Raw genomic sequence first — 17,458 nt, forward strand, 5'->3', positions numbered from 1 at the left:
GCATTTATTCTGGCTGTTTTCTTCTTCTTTTCTTTTTCTTTTTTTCTTTCTTTTTTTTTTTTTTTTTTTTGCAAACTAATGGGGAACAAGCTCGCCTTGCTGTCAGTTTGCTGAGAGCTTTTCTCCAGAGTGAGGTTGCTAAACCAGCACCAAGGCCTACCTTCAGCAGCCTGTTCCTGGGTCACTAACACCCCCCCTCATGGGGAAAGCCTCCCCCTCTCTCCCCACCTCCCCTTGAGCCTTGTGCTTAAATCAGGCCTGGGCCAAGGTCGTGCCACGCTCAGGATTAGCAGCACCATCACACTAACACGCAGACGGGGGAAGATGCTGGGCCCGGAGGCCCCACTCCCCAGAGCTCGGGGGCACCCATCTCTGTACCCAAGGGCGTGAGCAAGCAGGCGAGTCAGCCGACCCTGGGCGGACGCTCTGCCCTCTACTGCCCGGGTGAGCCTGAGCAAGAACCATGGCCCCACAGCAGGTGTTTTATCATCCGTCCTCAATGCTGGCTCCGAAGGGAGCCCTTAGCACCTGCAGCCGGCGGACGACAATCGCAGGTGTAGCTGCACTCACCGAGGATTGGTTTAATGAATAAAAGAGCTAATTTGGTGAAAAAATTCTTCGAGAAATCTCCCCTTTCTGGAAGGCCAGATTAGGGGCTCTGGGTAATGAGGGTGCAGGCATTGCCTGACCTGCCCCAACCCACCAAGTTCCTTCCAGTTCGTGATCTGGTCTGAGACTAGACACGTTATCTGACGTGACATTCGCACCCAGGACCAGTCCCCTCAGCAGGACCTCATGTGAGCCCTGGCGGCTCCTTGGGGCACTTACGTCTTGGTGTGGCACCTGCACGCTTGTATCCTGTGCCTGGAGCAGAGCCAGGAGCCTGGCGCACATGGGCTCTTGGGAACTACCTGGTGGATTTGAATTGTTGAGCTCAACTAAAAATTTGCTGTCCCAAATAAGCCCTGAACATGAAAAACAGAAGCTACAGATAAGCCGTGAAGTTTCAGGGATCTGCGGGGTGCCACACATAGAGTTCTTTGCAGGGACCCACCTTGATACTCATACCCAAGTCTACTTATTTTCTTCCGTTTGACATTTCCATAGGGTGGTCATGGAGGGGCTTCCAAAAAGGGCTAAGTCTGAGAGGAGGGACCCACAGCTTTCTCCAAAATCAGAGAATCTTAATATCTTGTTGGTTTGCTGTTTGACCTTTAGTTAAGGAATTCGGGGAGGTACCTTGCGTAGAGATGGCTTCTCAGGCGACCTCTGCCCTGGAATATCCTCGTGTAGACTTTTGACAAAAAAGCTGTGGCATGTGTGCGTTCGCTCCACACCATCTCTAATCTTGGTTCTCCCCTCCACACCCCCCTGAGCCCCTCCGCCCCACTCGGGCTGCCCTACCCTGCATGGGGGTTATTACTCTGTGAGGACAGTGACCATGCCTCACTTGTTCACCACTGAGCTTCAACCTCAGCACCTTGCCCAACCAACACTTGGGCCATAGATGGTGCTTAATTATTGTTGTGCTTGATGAATGAACTGGTAGAAGCGAATGATGGCTTCTGACAACGCAGGGGTTCCTGCCCCTGGCGTGGTTTATTGCACTAGATCCCGGCCACCCTCAATACATGTGAAAAAACAATTGAAAGACAATTCTCTGGTGAATCTAGTTTTGGCAGCGGGTGATTGGTGTTTGGCCAACAGCTTCTCCTTGTAGGCAGTTCTCATACGTAAGCCATATAAGCCTGCCCGGGGAAGTCTGGCTTTGTTGTTGTTGTTAACTTAGCGCTGTAAAAATTGTGGAATATTATATATGTAAAAGCTGCACGAGACAAGTATGTACAGCTTAATAATGCATCATAAACCAAATCAGTGTAGAACGACTGCCCCAGAAATAGAGCATCGCTGGCTTCCAGGAAGGCCCCTTCATGCTCCTGCGCCACCTGGGCACCCCGTTGGCGTTTCTCTTACTGATTTGTAAGAGTTGCTCAAGTATCCTAGCTATGAGCCCTCTGTTAGGCAGATACGCCAAAATCCTCTTGTACTGTGTGATTTTTTTTTTAATGCTGTCTTTTGATGAATAGAAATTCTTAATTTTAATGGGGTCAATTTGATCTATGTTTTCCTTTACAGTTAATGCCTTTTGTGTTCTGTTTCTTTCTATCCCTCTCCCCAGAGATTATGTATATATTTGCCAATATTATATTCTAACACGTTATTGTTTTATCTTTTTTTGTTTGATCTGTAGTCCACCTGGAATTGATTTTTGTGTGTAGTGTGAGAAAGGGAGTTGAATTTCAACTTCTTTCCCATAGTGATATTGTATTGCACCATCTTTGTCATAAATCTCTTTCTGGACTATTCTATTTCATTCGTCTGTCTGTTTTTAAGCTAATATGACACTTCTTTTTGCTGTGCTTTTTAGCTAGTCTTGTGGTGTAGTAGATGGAGTCTTTCAAAATTATTCTTTTCAAAAAAATATCTTAACTATTGTAGGTTTTTGCATTTATATGTAAGTATGGGGGGGGGGATCCCTGGGTGGATCAGCATTTTAGCGCCTGCCTTTGGCCCAGGGCGCGATCCTGGAGTCCTGGGATCGAGTCCTGCGTCGGGCTCCCGGCATGGAGCCTGCTTCTCCCTCTGCCTGTGTCTCTGCCTCTCTCTCTCTCTCTCTCTCTGTCTATCATAAATAAGTGGATAAATCTTAAAATAAAATAAAATAAAATAAAATAAAATAAAATAAAATAAAATAAAATAAAAGTTTATATGTAAGTATTGGAGTCAGCATAGAGCTTTATGCCTATACCACACACTGTGTTGGTTACTATAATTCCATAAGTCTTAAAATCAAGTAGCATAAATCCTCCAACTTTCTTCTTGTTTTTTGAAATTGTTCTGGCTACATCAGGTCCTCTGCATTTCCATCTGAAGTTTAGAATCAATTTGTTAATTTCTACAAAATATTCACTGAGATTTTGATTGGGATTGTGTGTTGTATCTATAGATCCGCTTAGCAAAATTCATATCTTAAACTCCAATCTGTGAACAAAATTTAGCTCTCCATGCATCTTCTTAAATTCTCTTAGCAATGTTTTATTTTTCAAAGATTTCCATATTTTTATGTTATTATTGTAAATATTTTAAAAATTTCCTGTTCTGATTGTTCGTTGCTTCTATGTAGAAATATGATTAATTCTTATATGTTGATATCATAAAACTGCAATCTTGTTGCATTAGTTAGCTCATTATTCTTCTAGTACCTTCTTTGTACATTCCATAAGATTTTCACCCAGATGATCTTGGCATCTTCCTTTTACTTTTCTCTTTCCAATCTTTATGCCTTTCATTTCTCTTTTTTTTTTATCTTATCGCACTGGTTATAACCTTCAGTTTAATATTGAATAAAAGTTGTGAGAGTAGATATTCCTGACCTTAGAGGAAAGGAATCCGCACTATTAAGTAGAATGTTGACTCTAGGACTTTTGATACCCTGTGTCCATTTGAGGAAGTTCCTTTCTATTTCTAGTTTGCAGGAGTTTTTATAAGACTGGAGGTTGGACTTTGTCCTCTACTTTTTATAGATGTATTGAAATGATACTTGGTTTTTCTTTGTTTGTTTGTTATATGGTGAATTACATTGATTGATTTTTGAATGTTAAATTAGCCTTGCATTCCTGGGACAAACTCCACTTGTCTATGATGTTTTAACCTTTTGTCCTATTATTGAATCTGATTCGCCAAAACTGTGTTTAGAATTTTTATATCTATATTTATGAGGAATAGTGACTGTTGTTTTCTTGTAACGTCTTTGGTTTTGCTATCAGTGTAATAATGACTTTGCACAATGAGTTGGGAAACTTTCTGGAAGAGTCTGTATATTAATGGTTTTATTTCTTCTTTAAATGTTCAGTTGAATTTGCCAGTAAAGCTGTTTGGGCCTGGGTTGTCTTTGTAGAAGAGTTTTAACTACAAGTTTAACTTTTTTTTTAGAAACTATAGTACATTTCAGTAACATTTATTTTTGTTCAAGTTTTGGTGACTTGTGTTTTTCAAGGTTTACTTAAATTGTCAGATGGGCATTAGGTTTTTTACAGTATTTCCTTCTTTACCTTTTAATATCTATTGTATCTGTAATGATGTTACTTCTCTCCTTGCTGATATTCACAATTTGTGTCTTCTTTTTTTTCCTTTTCAGTCTGTGTAGAGGTTTATCAATTTTATTGAACTTTCTGAAGAGTGAGCTTTTGGTTTCATTAATTTTCTTCATTGTTTTTCTTTTTACTATTTTATTGATTTCTTTTCTGATTTTTTTACTCGCTATTTCTTTGATAGTTTCTTAAGTTGCAAGCTTTATGCTATTGATTTTATTTTATTTTCTAATGTAGGCATTAGGGCTATAGATTCTTGTTAAATTATGGCTGTAGCAGTGTCCCATGCATTTTGGTAAATTACATATTCATTTTCATTCAGTTCAAATATTTTCTAATTTCCCTTTCGATTTTTTTTTATCTATGGGTTACTTACACATATTTTATTTAGTTTCTAAATATTTGGGAGATTTTCCAGAGATAATTCTATTACTGATTTCGAATTTAATTTTGGTGTCAGAGAACATTCTTTGTGTGACTTTTGTCTTTTCAAATTTGAGACTTCCTTTGTAGCCAAGAATATGTCTATTTCAGGAATGGTCTGTGTGAACTTGAAAAAAATGTGTATTTGCTATTTTTTGGTGGATTGTTCCTGAAATATCAACTATATCAAGTGGGTTGATTATCTTTTTCAAATGTATATCCTTACTGATTTTCCCTGTACTTATTCAGTCAGTTATTGAGTGAGTGTATTGAAATGTCTATCATTGTGGATTCGTCTTTTTCCCTTTTAAGTTTTTTCTTTATGCATTTTAAATTCTGTCATTGAGTATATAAACATTTAAGATTACTATATCCTACTGATGAATTGACTTCTTTGTCAGCTTTATCCACCAAAATATTCTTTTCTCTAAAACTTACTTTATCAGATATTGACATAGTCTCTCCAGTGTTAGCTTGATATATCTTCTAGCCTTTTAACTTGTGATCTATTTGTGGCTTTGTATATAAAGTGTGGTTCTTTTTGGCAGCATACAGCTGGATCTTACTTTTTAAAATTAAATCTGAAAATTGAATTTAAGTAAAATATTAAAAAATCAAATCTGGAAATCTGTGCCTATTAATGGGAATATTTAGACTGTTTATATAACTATTGATATAGTTAAGTTGATATTTATCACTTTGCTCTTTGTCTTCTATCTATTCCATTTCTTTTATATTTCTCTTCTCCTCTTTCATTGTTATTGTTGTTTTTTTTAATTTTTTAAAAAAATTTTATTTATTCATGATAGTCACAGAGAGAGAGAGAGAGAGAGAGAGGCAGAGACACAGGCAGAGGGAGAAGCAGGCTCCATGCACCGGGAGCCGGACGTGGGATTCGATCCCGGGTCTCCAGGACCGCGCCCTGGGCCAAAGGCAGGGGCTAAACCGCTGCGCCACCCAGGGATCCCTATTGTTGTTGTTTTTGATTGAATTGTTTTTCTCGAGAGAGAGAGAGAGAGAGAGAGAGAGAGCTAGAGTGGAGTGGGAAGGAGCAGAGGGGGAGAGAGAGAAAAACACAGGCCTGGATCTCATGACCCTGATCATGACCTAAGCTGAAATCAAGGGATGGATGTGTAACTGACTGAACCACTCAGGTGACCCTAGTTTGAGTTATTTGTTTTCTTGTTATTGAGTTGAGTTCCTTATATATTTTGGACATTAACCCCTTATCAGATGTATGGTTTGCAAATATTGTCTCTCATTTCATAGGTTCTGTCTTTACCTTGTTGATTGTTTCCTTTGCTGTGCAGAAGCTTTTCTAGTTTGACGCAATTCCATTTGTCTAGTTTTGCTTTTGTTGCTTATGCTTTTGGGGTCATATCAAAAAAAATAATTGTCCACATCACTGTCAAGCAGCTTTTTTCCTTGTGTTTTCTTCTAATAGTTTTATGGTTTTAGGTCCTGTAGTCTTTAATCTATTTTGAGTTGATTTTTGTATATGGAGTCAGAGGATGGCTTAATTTCATTCTTCTGCATGTGGAAAACCAGTTTTCTCAGCATCATTTATTGAAGACATTGTCCTTGCTCTATTTTGTTTTTTTAATTTTAAAGATGTTGATCTACTATCTTTTTGTTTACATTATTTCCAACCAGAAATTTTCTGTCAGTCTTACCTTTGTTCCTATGGCTTTTTCTATGGTTGCTTTCTAGTTTTTTGTTCTTTTGTTTGTTTTTTTTACCTTTCAGGGTTTGAGCAATTTGATTATGATGGGTTTTGGTGTAGTTTTCCTTATATTTCTTGTTCTTAAGGTTTATTAACTTCTTGGATAGGTAGATTTGATTTTTATCAAACCTGGAGGTTGTCTTTGAGTTTTGTTGACTGTATCCTTTGCTGTGCAAAAGCTTCTTATCTTGATGAAGTCCCAATAGTTCATTTTTGCTTTTGTTTCTTTTGCCTTGGTGGATGTATCTTGCAAGAAGTTGCTGTGGCCAAGGTCAAAAAGGGTGTGGCCTGTGTTCTCCTCTAGGATTTTGATGGAATCTTGTCTCACATTTAGATCTTTCATCCATTTTGAGTTTATCTTTGTGTCTGGTGAAAGAGAGTGGTCTAGTTTCATTCTTCTGCATGTGGATGTCCAATTTTCCCAGCACCATTTATTGAAGAGACTGTCTTTCTTCCAATGGATAGTCTTTCCTCCTTTATCGAATATTAGTTGACCATAAAGTTCAGGGTCCACTTCTGGGTTCTCTATTCTGTTCCACTGATCTATGTGTCTGTTTTTGTGCCAGTACCACACTGTCTTGATAACCACAGCTTTGTAGTACAACCTGAAATCTGGCATTGTGATGCCCCCAGATATGGTTTTCTTTTTTAAATTTCCCCTGGCTATTTGGGGTCTTTTCTGATTCCACACAAATCTTAAAATAATTTGTTCTAACTCTCTGAAGAAAGTCCATGGTATTTTGATAGGGATTGCATTAAACGTGTATATTGCCCTGGGTAACATTGACATTTTCACAATATTAATTCTGCCAATCCATGAGCATGGAATATTTTTCCATCTCTTTGTGTCTTCCTCAATTTCTTTCAGAAGTGTTCTATAGTTTTGAGGGTATAGATCCTTTACATCTTTGGTTAGGTTTATTCCTAGGTATCTTATGCTTTTGGGTGCAATTGTAAATGGGATTGACTCCTTAATTTCTCTTTCTTCAGTCTCATTGTTAGTGTATAGAAAGACAACCTACAGAATGGGAGAAGATATTTGCAAATGACATATCAGATAAAGGGCTAGTTTCCAAGATCTATAAAGAACTTATTAAACTCAACACCAAAGAAACAAACAATCCAATCATGAAATGGGCAAAAGACATGAAGAGAAATCTCACAGAGGAAGACATAGACATGGCCAACATGCATATGAGAAAATGCTCTGCATCACTTGCCATCAGGGAAATACAAATCAAAACCACAATGAGATACCACCTCACACCGGTGAGAATGGGGCAAATTAACAAGGCAGGAAACAACAAATGTTGGAGGGGATGCAGAGAAAAGGGAACCCTCTTACACTGTTGGTGGGAATGTGAACTGGTGCAGCCACTCTGGAAAACTGTGTGGAGGTTCTTCAAAGAGTTAAAAATAGACCTGCCCTGCGACCCAGCAATTGCACTATTGGGGATTTACCCCAAAGATACAGATGCAGTGAAACGCCGGGACACCTGCACCCCGATGTTTATAGCAGCAATGGCCACGATAGCCAAACTGTGGAAGGAGCCTCGGTGTCCAATGAAAGATGAATGGATAAAGAAGATGTGGTTTATGTATACAATGGAATATTACTCAGCTATTAGAAATGACAAATACCCACCATTTGCTTCAATGTGGATGGAACTAGAGGGTATTATGCTGAGTGAAGTAAGTCAGTCGGAGAAGGACAAACATATATGTTCTCATTCATTTGGGGAATATAAATAATAGTGAAAGGGAATATAAGGGAAGGGAGAAGAAATGTGTGGGAAATATCAGAAAGGGAGACAGAACGTAAAGACTGCTAACTCTGGGAAACGAACTAGGGGTGGTAGAAGGGGAGGAGGGCGGGGGGTGGGAGTGAATGGGTGACCGCACTGGGGGTTATTCTGTATGTTAGTAAATTGAACACCAATAAAAAATTTTAAAAAAATGGAAATAAAAAAAAAAAAAACCTGGAAAACTCTTGACCAGTATTTCCTTGGCATTATTTTGGCATTATTTTTCCTGCTTCCTTTCTGGGGACTCCAATTACCTGTATATTAGTTTGAAGTTGTACTGTAGTTTACTTTTAATTATTTTTAAAATCTTTTTCTAAGCACTTTATTTCAGTGACATTTTCTTCTTACTGCTATATCTGCTGAATTTCTTCCAGTCTAGTTTTTGTCCTTAGAAGTTTGATTTTCTTTTTTAGAATATCTTTTCTGTTACTATTTAACTTTTTGAATTTATGAAATATACTTATTCTTTTAAATGCTGATGTCTATTAATTTTAACATCTGTGTCAGTTTGGGGTTGGTTGATTTTTTTCCTCAATACTTTCTTGTTTCTTTGGATACTTTTTTTTTTTTTTTTGAAAAGTACTTGTTAGCATTTAATGAGCCTCCCTCTGCATGGCTTAAGCTACAGGACACAGCTCTTCCTCACCCCCTTAATCTCTTCAGCTCTTCTACTGAAGAATTTGGCCTTCATGATGACAGGCTGTTTTGGGAGCTGTTCTTTCCCCAAAGCTTTGTAGTGGCCTGACTGTACCACATCAATGATAGGAACAGCTCCAGTCTTGTTTTTGGCAGCATTTACCTGTGCCTGCCCACTGACCAAGGTCCACAGTTTATCCAGGTTGACAGTTGGGCACAAGCTCTGGCTCCTTTTTGAGTGGTAATGCCTCATACCAACTTTTCCAGAATAACGTGGGTGATATTTGTTGAAGTTGATCCTGTGATGATGCATGCCACTAGCATCACCCAGGCCTCCTGGGTGCTCCCAGCGCTTGTTGATGTGGCCTTGGCTGTGGCTCATGTGGCCCTGGAGTTTTCAGGTCTTCTTCAGTCTGGATGGCATGTTGGCAGCCCAGATGAAAGAGTATGTCCAATATGTTTTGATAGAATATAAGACATTATAAATTTTACATTGCTGGTTTCTGACTATATTTTTATTCCTATAAATTTCTTGGGCTTTGTTCTGGGATTCTGTTTCAGTTTCTTAGGAACTGTTTGATCCTTTTAAGTCTTACTTTTAATATTTTTTTAGGTGGGACCAGAACACTGTTTAATCTAGGGCTAATTATTTCCTACTACTGAGGTAAGAACTTTCAGGGTATATTTAATTTCTGTAAATTATGAAGTTTTCCAATCTGGCTGGTGGGAACAATCAGTTTTCCTGTCCTTATGTGAGCTCCAGGTGCTATGCTTTATTGTTTTTGTTTTTTAATCTTTAAACCTGTTTATTTATTTACTTGGGATTTTTCGTTTATACAACATTCACACAAATACATTCTCCTAAAGAATCAAGTAACACAAAGAGGATGGAGGGGGAGAGGAGCTCCTATTATGGCTACTCATGGTATCATTTTCTCCTCTCAAAGGTAGTTGCTGTCAATATTTTGTTGTAACTCTTTCTAGTTACCTTTCTATGCATCTTCATATGCATATATGTCCCACACACTGCTGTCACACTTATTTTCTGCCTACCATAACATCTTGATGATCTTTTCATGTTAGTGCTGAAGATTTTCAACACTGAATGCCCTGTATTTTACTTTTGAATAATCTCCCTCTGTCGTCGTCTTCTGGTCTGTTGAGACATTCCTATGTTCTCAGACTTGTGTTTTCTCCCTCAATGCGATCGTGGGCTTATGGGATGCCAGCACCTGGCATGAACCTGTAGGTAGACCCTTCCTTTTCCTGGTGATGGTTGATACACCTAAGTCCCCACAGAACTGTGTGCTCCATAGCGTGGACTCTCATCTGCCATGGTGTTCCCAGGGCAGGGTTGGCTGATGAAAGTTATGAAATGGTGAAGATGAATGACTACCATTTATCCATACCCCTTTCATCCTCACTCAAAGGGACCTATCCTGGAGAAGCAAGACATCAGACCCAGGTACTGTTCTTTCTTTAAAAGTCTTTCGTAGAGTTCTTCTCTGACCCCTGCTAGTTTCCTGACATGTATGCACTGGTCAGTACTTTGAAAATGAGGGGGACCCTCTGCAGATGCCCAGTTCTCTTTCCCTGCAGCTCTTTGTTCTCCCTGTATCCTGCTAACTGTAGCCACCTTGGTCTTTCCAAACCCTTAGGTGCATACCTTCATCATAGGGAGTCTGTGGACTGCATCTGAGTTTTCCTTTCCTGTGCCATGATCTGGAAACTATTTCATGGCAATAGGCTGGAGCTATTTTGGTCTCTCCTCATTCTTTTTCTGTCTGACGTCTCCTCTTAGGTTCTGTTCTGATAATTATTCACTATCATCTTAACTTTCCTATGCCATCAAACATTTTAAAAAACATTTTATCCAGTTTTTCCTAGTTTTCTTTTGTAAGAGGTTTGACAGTAATTGTTGTTTGCAATTGTTGGAATAAAAGCCCCAAACATTTTAATTTCAACCAAGTATTTTTCAGAGGAGTAAGCAGTTGGGGTCCTCAGGTAGAGTCTAAGTGGGGTTCGGAACTGATTATCTGGCATGTCTGGCAGTTCTGGTGGAAAAGCCTACTGGAAGTCTCTTTTCTGATGAGGACTGAGGAAATGCTTGAGAGGGGCTTGTCCTGGGGGCAGGAAAGGCTAGACAGGATGAGCTTGACTTAACTAAATCTTGGTTATCAGCGAGGAGGAGGAGTGAGAATGATGTCAATCATTCATGTTTCTTTTCTGCCCAGGTCCCATTGGGTTTATGAAGAGTTGTATATATAGAGTTTACTATATGTTAAAATAGAAAGACACTTTTACTCAAAGTTCTGAATAATAAAAAAAAGGAGGCAAAGGCCCTTCATCAGCAGGTAGGAGCTGTGATTTCCAGTGAAATTTGAGTTATTACTGTTAATATGACTCTTTAAGCATACCCAGCTGGTGAAGCTTGGAGAAATGGGGTTAAGAGAAGCCAAGTTAGCCTGAGTGCAGCTGAAACTTTACAGAGCTTCATTAGAAGGAATAGACGGAGTCCTTGGCACAGACCCATTGTCCATTAGAAACTAGCCCGAGGCCAGAAACTCATTTTACCTTGACCCCAGAATATCCATCAGATGGTGAGGTTCTTGCCTGGGACTGATATTTTTCTGGGCTGGTATTCAGAGAGATTGACTTAAGAGTCCTTACATTTGTGTAATGAGTCACACATAAGGCCAGGTTTGCTGAAGCTTAATGTGTTAGAACTGCCTGGGGGCAATTTGTTGGGAACCTGTAGGCACTGAGAAGATATAAAAAGATTAATACAATGTGTAAAATGAAAGACAAATAGTGGAGGTGGGGAGTGAGGAAGCTATTTGCAGTGAACATAGCTCTAGTTCGTAAGATGAAATCTATATTTCACTCAGTAGAAGGTACAAATCTGTATCGCATTAACTCTGCAATTTTAACCAAAACAAAGACAGGATGGCAAATATTTAAACAGTGATTAAAACATTGCCCAGGCAATAGGAAATGCCTCCTCTTGCCAACTGTTTGCTTGGAAAGAATAAAGTAAATGAGGGGCATGCAAACCATTTTCCTGGTTGCTCTTGGGGACACTTCTCTGGCGTAGGGGCAGCTCCCTCAAACTTTAACTGAAGTCCTGTGGGCCCCACTGGAAAGAGCCTAATGAAAAAGAACTCTGAAAACTGTCGATTGCTAAAAAGGGATGTCATATATAGTTTTCTTTTAACATATTTTGCGTGTATAAATGACAGGGTGCAATCAGAGCGGATTCCCCTACCATAAGTTTGAATATTTAATTAAAAACAAACCCATATTTGATTGGGTAGCATAACTCTGCCCCCATCCCCTAATTTGGCTCTTTGCCTCCCATTAGTCTGATTGCACGGGTGGCAGTCTGATACTCTATGGCCCTTGAGGGCAAATTGAAGAAAACGTTGCCATTACTAATTATAGTGGCGCTGTGATTGAAAGGAACCCCCGTCCTGTGAAGGACCTAAACTGATATGAGAGCACAGAAGCACCTGAGTATGCCTCCTAAGTCTAGATTCTGTTAAAGTTCAACATTTCCATCAGGTCATAAGTGGCAGTGACAAATTCTCATTCCAGTGCTCAGCCAAGGTGGCCACCGTTTTGACCAAACCCCACCCAGTGTTTTCTCCAGTCATGTTGAAAGTGAAGGTGTTTGGTGTGTTGGCACAACGTAGCCCCGGTGCTCTGGTGCCCTTTGTAGACAGGCAGATGAGTGAGCCGGTAACTTGAATCACATCAGTAAATAGCATTCACGGTCACATTCTCGGAATTGGGCTAAATACTGAAATACTGGAGGTGAGTGGCCAAGAGAAAAGAGTGTTATGAATTGAATTGGGTTCCCTCAAAAGGAGATGTTTTGCGATCCTAACCCCCAGTACCTCAGAATGTGATCTTATTAAGAATAAGGTCATGGCAATTAGTTAAGGTTGGGATAGCGTGGGCTCCCAGTCCACTATGACTGGTGTCTGTATGAGAAGATGGCCACGTGAAGATAGAGACCCAAGGCGAATGGCCACATAAGGATGAAGGCGGAGATTGGAGTTGGGCAGTTGAAAACCAGGGACTGCCAAAGATGGCCAGCAAACCACTGGAGGCTGGGAGAGAAACAAGGAGGGACTCTCACCTACAGCTTTTAATGGAATTAGCCCTGCTGACGCCTTGATTTCAGACTTCTAGCATCCTGAACTGTGAGACAATAAATTTCTGTTGTTTTATACCACTGGTTTGTGCTCCTTTGTTCTGACAGCCCTAGAAATGAATGTGTCAAGAACGCATCTTGTCCTTAGGACGCATGGAATCTAGGATGGATATGTTGCGTATGCAGTGTGCAGCGAGGATGAGGTGCGGAATGCAGGGGAGGGACAGTGGAGATGAAGCTATTAGAGTTGCTGAGTTTTAGGCTGGTTTCAGAGTGTCCTGGTGAAAGTCCTCAAGGACTTTTGAATGGACCTTTTCCCTCGGTGAAGTCTGGACCCCGAGAGAAGGCTGTCCGCAGAATGGCCGAAGTGGCCAGAACTTTCTCCTCCCACAACAGACTCCAATGACCTGCACTAGCCCTAGCCTAACAGGCACCCTCTTTATTACTGGAGAGCCAGCTTAATGACGTAGACGAGAGGAGTTTGGAAAGTGGAATGTTAAAGCCCAGAGTCCAGTGGCTGGTTGTTCCGCATTCACTGTAACCATCCTAAGCCCAGTAGCTGTGCTAACAGCCAGGTGACTAGAGCCCTGAGAAAACAACCCTTTAGGGTGCTAGGATGGAGGTGCCACATCCCTGGATTTGCCGGTCTGGGCCAAATGTGGGTCCGGTGCCAGGTTAGCAGGCTGCTGCCACTGCCCCAGCACCACGGCAGGGCTCTGGGGGCCGTGGCCTGGGTGTCGCCCACCCTGGAGGCCCACCTCCTGGGGAGTGAGCACCTCGCAGGGTGCTCACTGCGCCCAGCCTCGTGGGGTTCCGAGCTCCTGGGGATCACACCCCAGCAGCACGTCGTAACAGGCCTCCACCATCCATCCCTGCCACATGCTCTCTTAATTTGACTCGTAGCTGCACAGAACTACGCGCTTACAGGATGCGTCCTTATATGTCCTGCCCCTGTGACTTTAGTTCACTACCACCCAAACATAAAATGCCTTTACTTCCTTTTCTGTTGGGAAAACTAGCTAATCTTCAAACTTTTTAAGAAACACTTCCCATGAAAGCCTTCCTTGACCACGGGGGCTCCAGATAGATTTTTTTTTTTTTGACTGTGACGTTCACTTCAGGTGTACAGCATGGTGATTCCATAAGCTTCTACAGTGTAGCTGCCATCTGTCTTGATACACATCTAATATCACGGACTATGTTCCTCATGCAGGGTCTTTTATTCTCGTGACTCCTTCATCCCATAACTGGGAGCCTGTATCTCCCACTTCCCTTCACCCATTTTTGCCCATCCTCCTGCCTCCCCCCACCCCCGGCAACCATGAGTTTGTCCCTCGCATTTATAGGTCTGATTCTCCTTTCTGTTTGTTTTATTTTATCTTGTTTTTATATTCCATTCCTAAGTGAAATCATGGTATTTATCTTTCTCTGTCTCACTTATTTCACTTAGCACGATACCACCTAGTTTCATCCATGTGGTTGCAAATGGCACAATCTCATCCTTTTTTATGGCTGTGTAATAATATTCTAGTGCACATACGTGTGTGTGTATGTACATGCACGTATCTATATTTATATCAGATCTTCCTTGTTCATATGTCATATTTATATCAGGATGTCCAGTAGTAAGCACAGTGCCTATAGCAGGTGTTTAGTAACTCTTTAAATGCACTTATTTCCTCAACAAATATTTATTGAGGCCTTTAATGTGCCAGATGTTCTGGGCCTTGCAGATAAAGCCGTAAACAAGACAGATAAGGACCTTGCCTATATGGAGCTCACATTCTGGTAGAGAAGATGGATAAACAAGTAAACAGGTAGATATGGTATATACTTGTAGGTAATAACACATGCTATAAAGAAAAACAAAGAAATGTAAAAAGTAAGATAGTTGATGGGGATTCTCTTAAATTCATAAGTCAATGGGTAGTCTAACAAAACTTGCCAGGAAAGGCAGAGACTTGTGTCTAATTAGCCTTAATTACTGATAACCTTAATAGCCTTGATTACCGTAACCTAAGGTTACAATCAGGATGAAAGGAAGAGAATATATGAGACCAACTGGGCTGGATTTACCTACACCATGTTACTGGAGTTTAATAACACCCTTGAGATGGGTGCTGCTACAGGTGTGTTAACCTACATTTCAAGGGTGTTAAATAATGTGTCCACGGTGTAGTGTCTGAGTGTATGGGCCAAGATTCAAATTCAGGTCGTGCTGGGTCTTCTGATTAACACCAGTTCTACAGTTGGGTTCAATAAGCACATACAATAAAGTGTTGACTTTGTGCTGAGCCCTGTTCTAAGTGCTTGGCATATACCAGTGAGTAGAATAGACAACAATTTCTGCCTTTATGGAAAATAAGCATTGGTGAGGATGCTGCGAGATTAGAACTCTTGTGCAGTATTGGTAGGTAGGAATGTAAAATGGTGTGGCCACTGTGAAACACAGTATGACAGTTTTTCATTGAAATTAAAGTACAGTTACTAGATGATCCAGAAATTCTACTTCTGGATATTTAAGAACTGAGAGCAGAGTCTTGGAGAGACACTTGTACACCCATATTCATTGCAGCATTACTCACAATGGCTAAAAGATGGAAGCAACCCAAATGTCCGTCAATAGACGAACATAGAAACAAAATATAGTACATACAACGGAATATTTTTCAGCCTTATAAAGGAAGGAAATTCTGACACACGGATGAATCTTGAGGACTTTATGCTAACTGAAAGAAGTCACTCACAAAAAAGACAAATACTGTATGATTCCACTTGTCTGAGATGTGTAGGGCAGTCAAATCCATAGAGATAGAAAGTAGAATGGCGAGTGTCAGGGGCTGGAGGAAGGGAGAGTGGGGGGTTGTGGATATCAAGTTTCAGTTGGGGAGATGACAAGAGTCCCATGGATGGATGGGGGTGATGATTGCCTAACAATGTGAATGTACTTAATATACTGCACTGTACACTTAAAAATGGTTAAAATGGTAAATTTTATGTTGTGTTCTGCATTTTACCACAATTAAAAAAAAAAAATCCCTGCCCTTGCAGGGATCGTACTATAGTTGGTGGAGATGGACAATGAACAATAAACAGATTAAAATGTCTATTATAAACTTTTGTCAGAAGGAGATGAGCTATGTAGAGGAAAACAGAGAAAGTCAAAGAGCAGATTGAGAGGGCTGGGGGCAGGGAGAGACTATTTTCAGTTTTTTAAAAAGGTGGTTTGTCCTATGGTCGTCTTCAGCTGATGTTAGGACATTGTCCGAGAATGTGTCAGCCCTGAAACTGTGATACCTCCCTTGACATCCTAGAAATTTCTGGCTTGTTGGAGTCCTACGTGGAATTGAGTGGGAATTTCAAGTTTTTCCGGAATAACTCTCAGACACCATTGTGAGGCCAGTGGATTTTCACATGGAAACACCCAGAAGGGCTTGTTTTCAAATATGTGAGGGACATATTCAGGAGGGGCGTGTACCTTAGGAAATAAAAAACAGTAAGTGGAAGAGGTAGGAACAGAGGCAAAGAACTTGGCAAAGTGGGTGGTTTTAGGCAGGGCAACAGACTTTAAAGTTGGTAGGCTAGGGGTGTCGGGGGAGCTCGGTTGGTTAAGAGTCGACTCTGGGTTGTAGCTCAGGTCATGGTCTGAAAATGAGCCCCAGCATCAGATGGACGGCTCCTCAGAGTGTGGTCTTCAGACTGGCATCTGTCTGGGGACCACTCATTGGCTGGTGGCATTATAGGTACAGAACATGAGAGGGGGCATTTAGAAACTTTATTTTATTTTTATTTTATTTTATTTTATTTTATTTTATTTTATTTTAGCATTTAGAAACTTTTAAAGTGAGGTGGCTGGTGGCTCAGTTGGTTAGGTGTCTGCCTTCAGCTCGGGTTATGATCTCGGGGGCCTGGGATGGAGCCTCACATTGGGCTCCATGCTCGGCAGGGAGTCTGTTTGTCTTTCCCTCTGCTCATGCTCTCTGTCTCTCTCTCTCAAATCAATCAATCAATCAATCTTTTTTTTTTTTTAAGCTGGTAGGTTAGATGTTGGTAGGCACAGGATTTTTATGGCTGACTCTCTTTTACCGCATCCAATGACTCCTTCTTCAAGTGTGGTGAGGGCCACTTCTGCATGTGCCCCTGGGCTGGGTGCTGGGGCTCAGGATAGACAGTAGCTCTCTTCAGGGAAGTCCATACTCTACAAGAAGACCAAAACACATGCCCTTTGCAAAAACTTGAATAACAATGGCATATAGTTTATGATAAAATACCCAGATGAGTGATGGAGAAAATAAATGCTGTAGGTGAGAACGACAGTCAAAATATTTAACAGCTGGCATTAGGGATTAGAATGGATGCAATTTGATCAGAACATGCTCCGGGAGTGAATGGTCTGTGCATCACGACCACGAATATCGGTTCTGGTTCTGGGAGCTTCGAGGAGTGAAGGGCCCTGGGGACTGGGGCCACTGCAGGACCCTTCAGGGAGGAGATGGAGCTTAGAATGAGCCTGGAGGGTGGAAAGGGAGAGAGTAGCAGGAGTAATTAAGTTTGTTTCATGATG

At 40.9% G+C, this 17,458-nt stretch overlaps 1 long non-coding RNA gene and 1 pseudogene across 1 annotated transcript in view; one reads left to right on the forward strand and one right to left on the reverse strand.

Annotated features, from left to right (window-relative positions):
- LOC140608220 (uncharacterized) overlaps positions 1-17,458 on the forward strand; it is a 168,094-nt gene that overhangs the window by 95,615 nt on the left and 55,021 nt on the right. The window lies entirely within an intron of this gene.
- On the reverse strand, positions 8,725-9,162 carry LOC140608438 (large ribosomal subunit protein uL15-like; annotated as a pseudogene).

Source organism: Canis lupus, chromosome 17, assembly GCF_048164855.1.
Source record: "Canis lupus baileyi chromosome 17, mCanLup2.hap1, whole genome shotgun sequence".
NCBI lineage: Eukaryota > Metazoa > Chordata > Mammalia > Carnivora > Canidae > Canis > Canis lupus.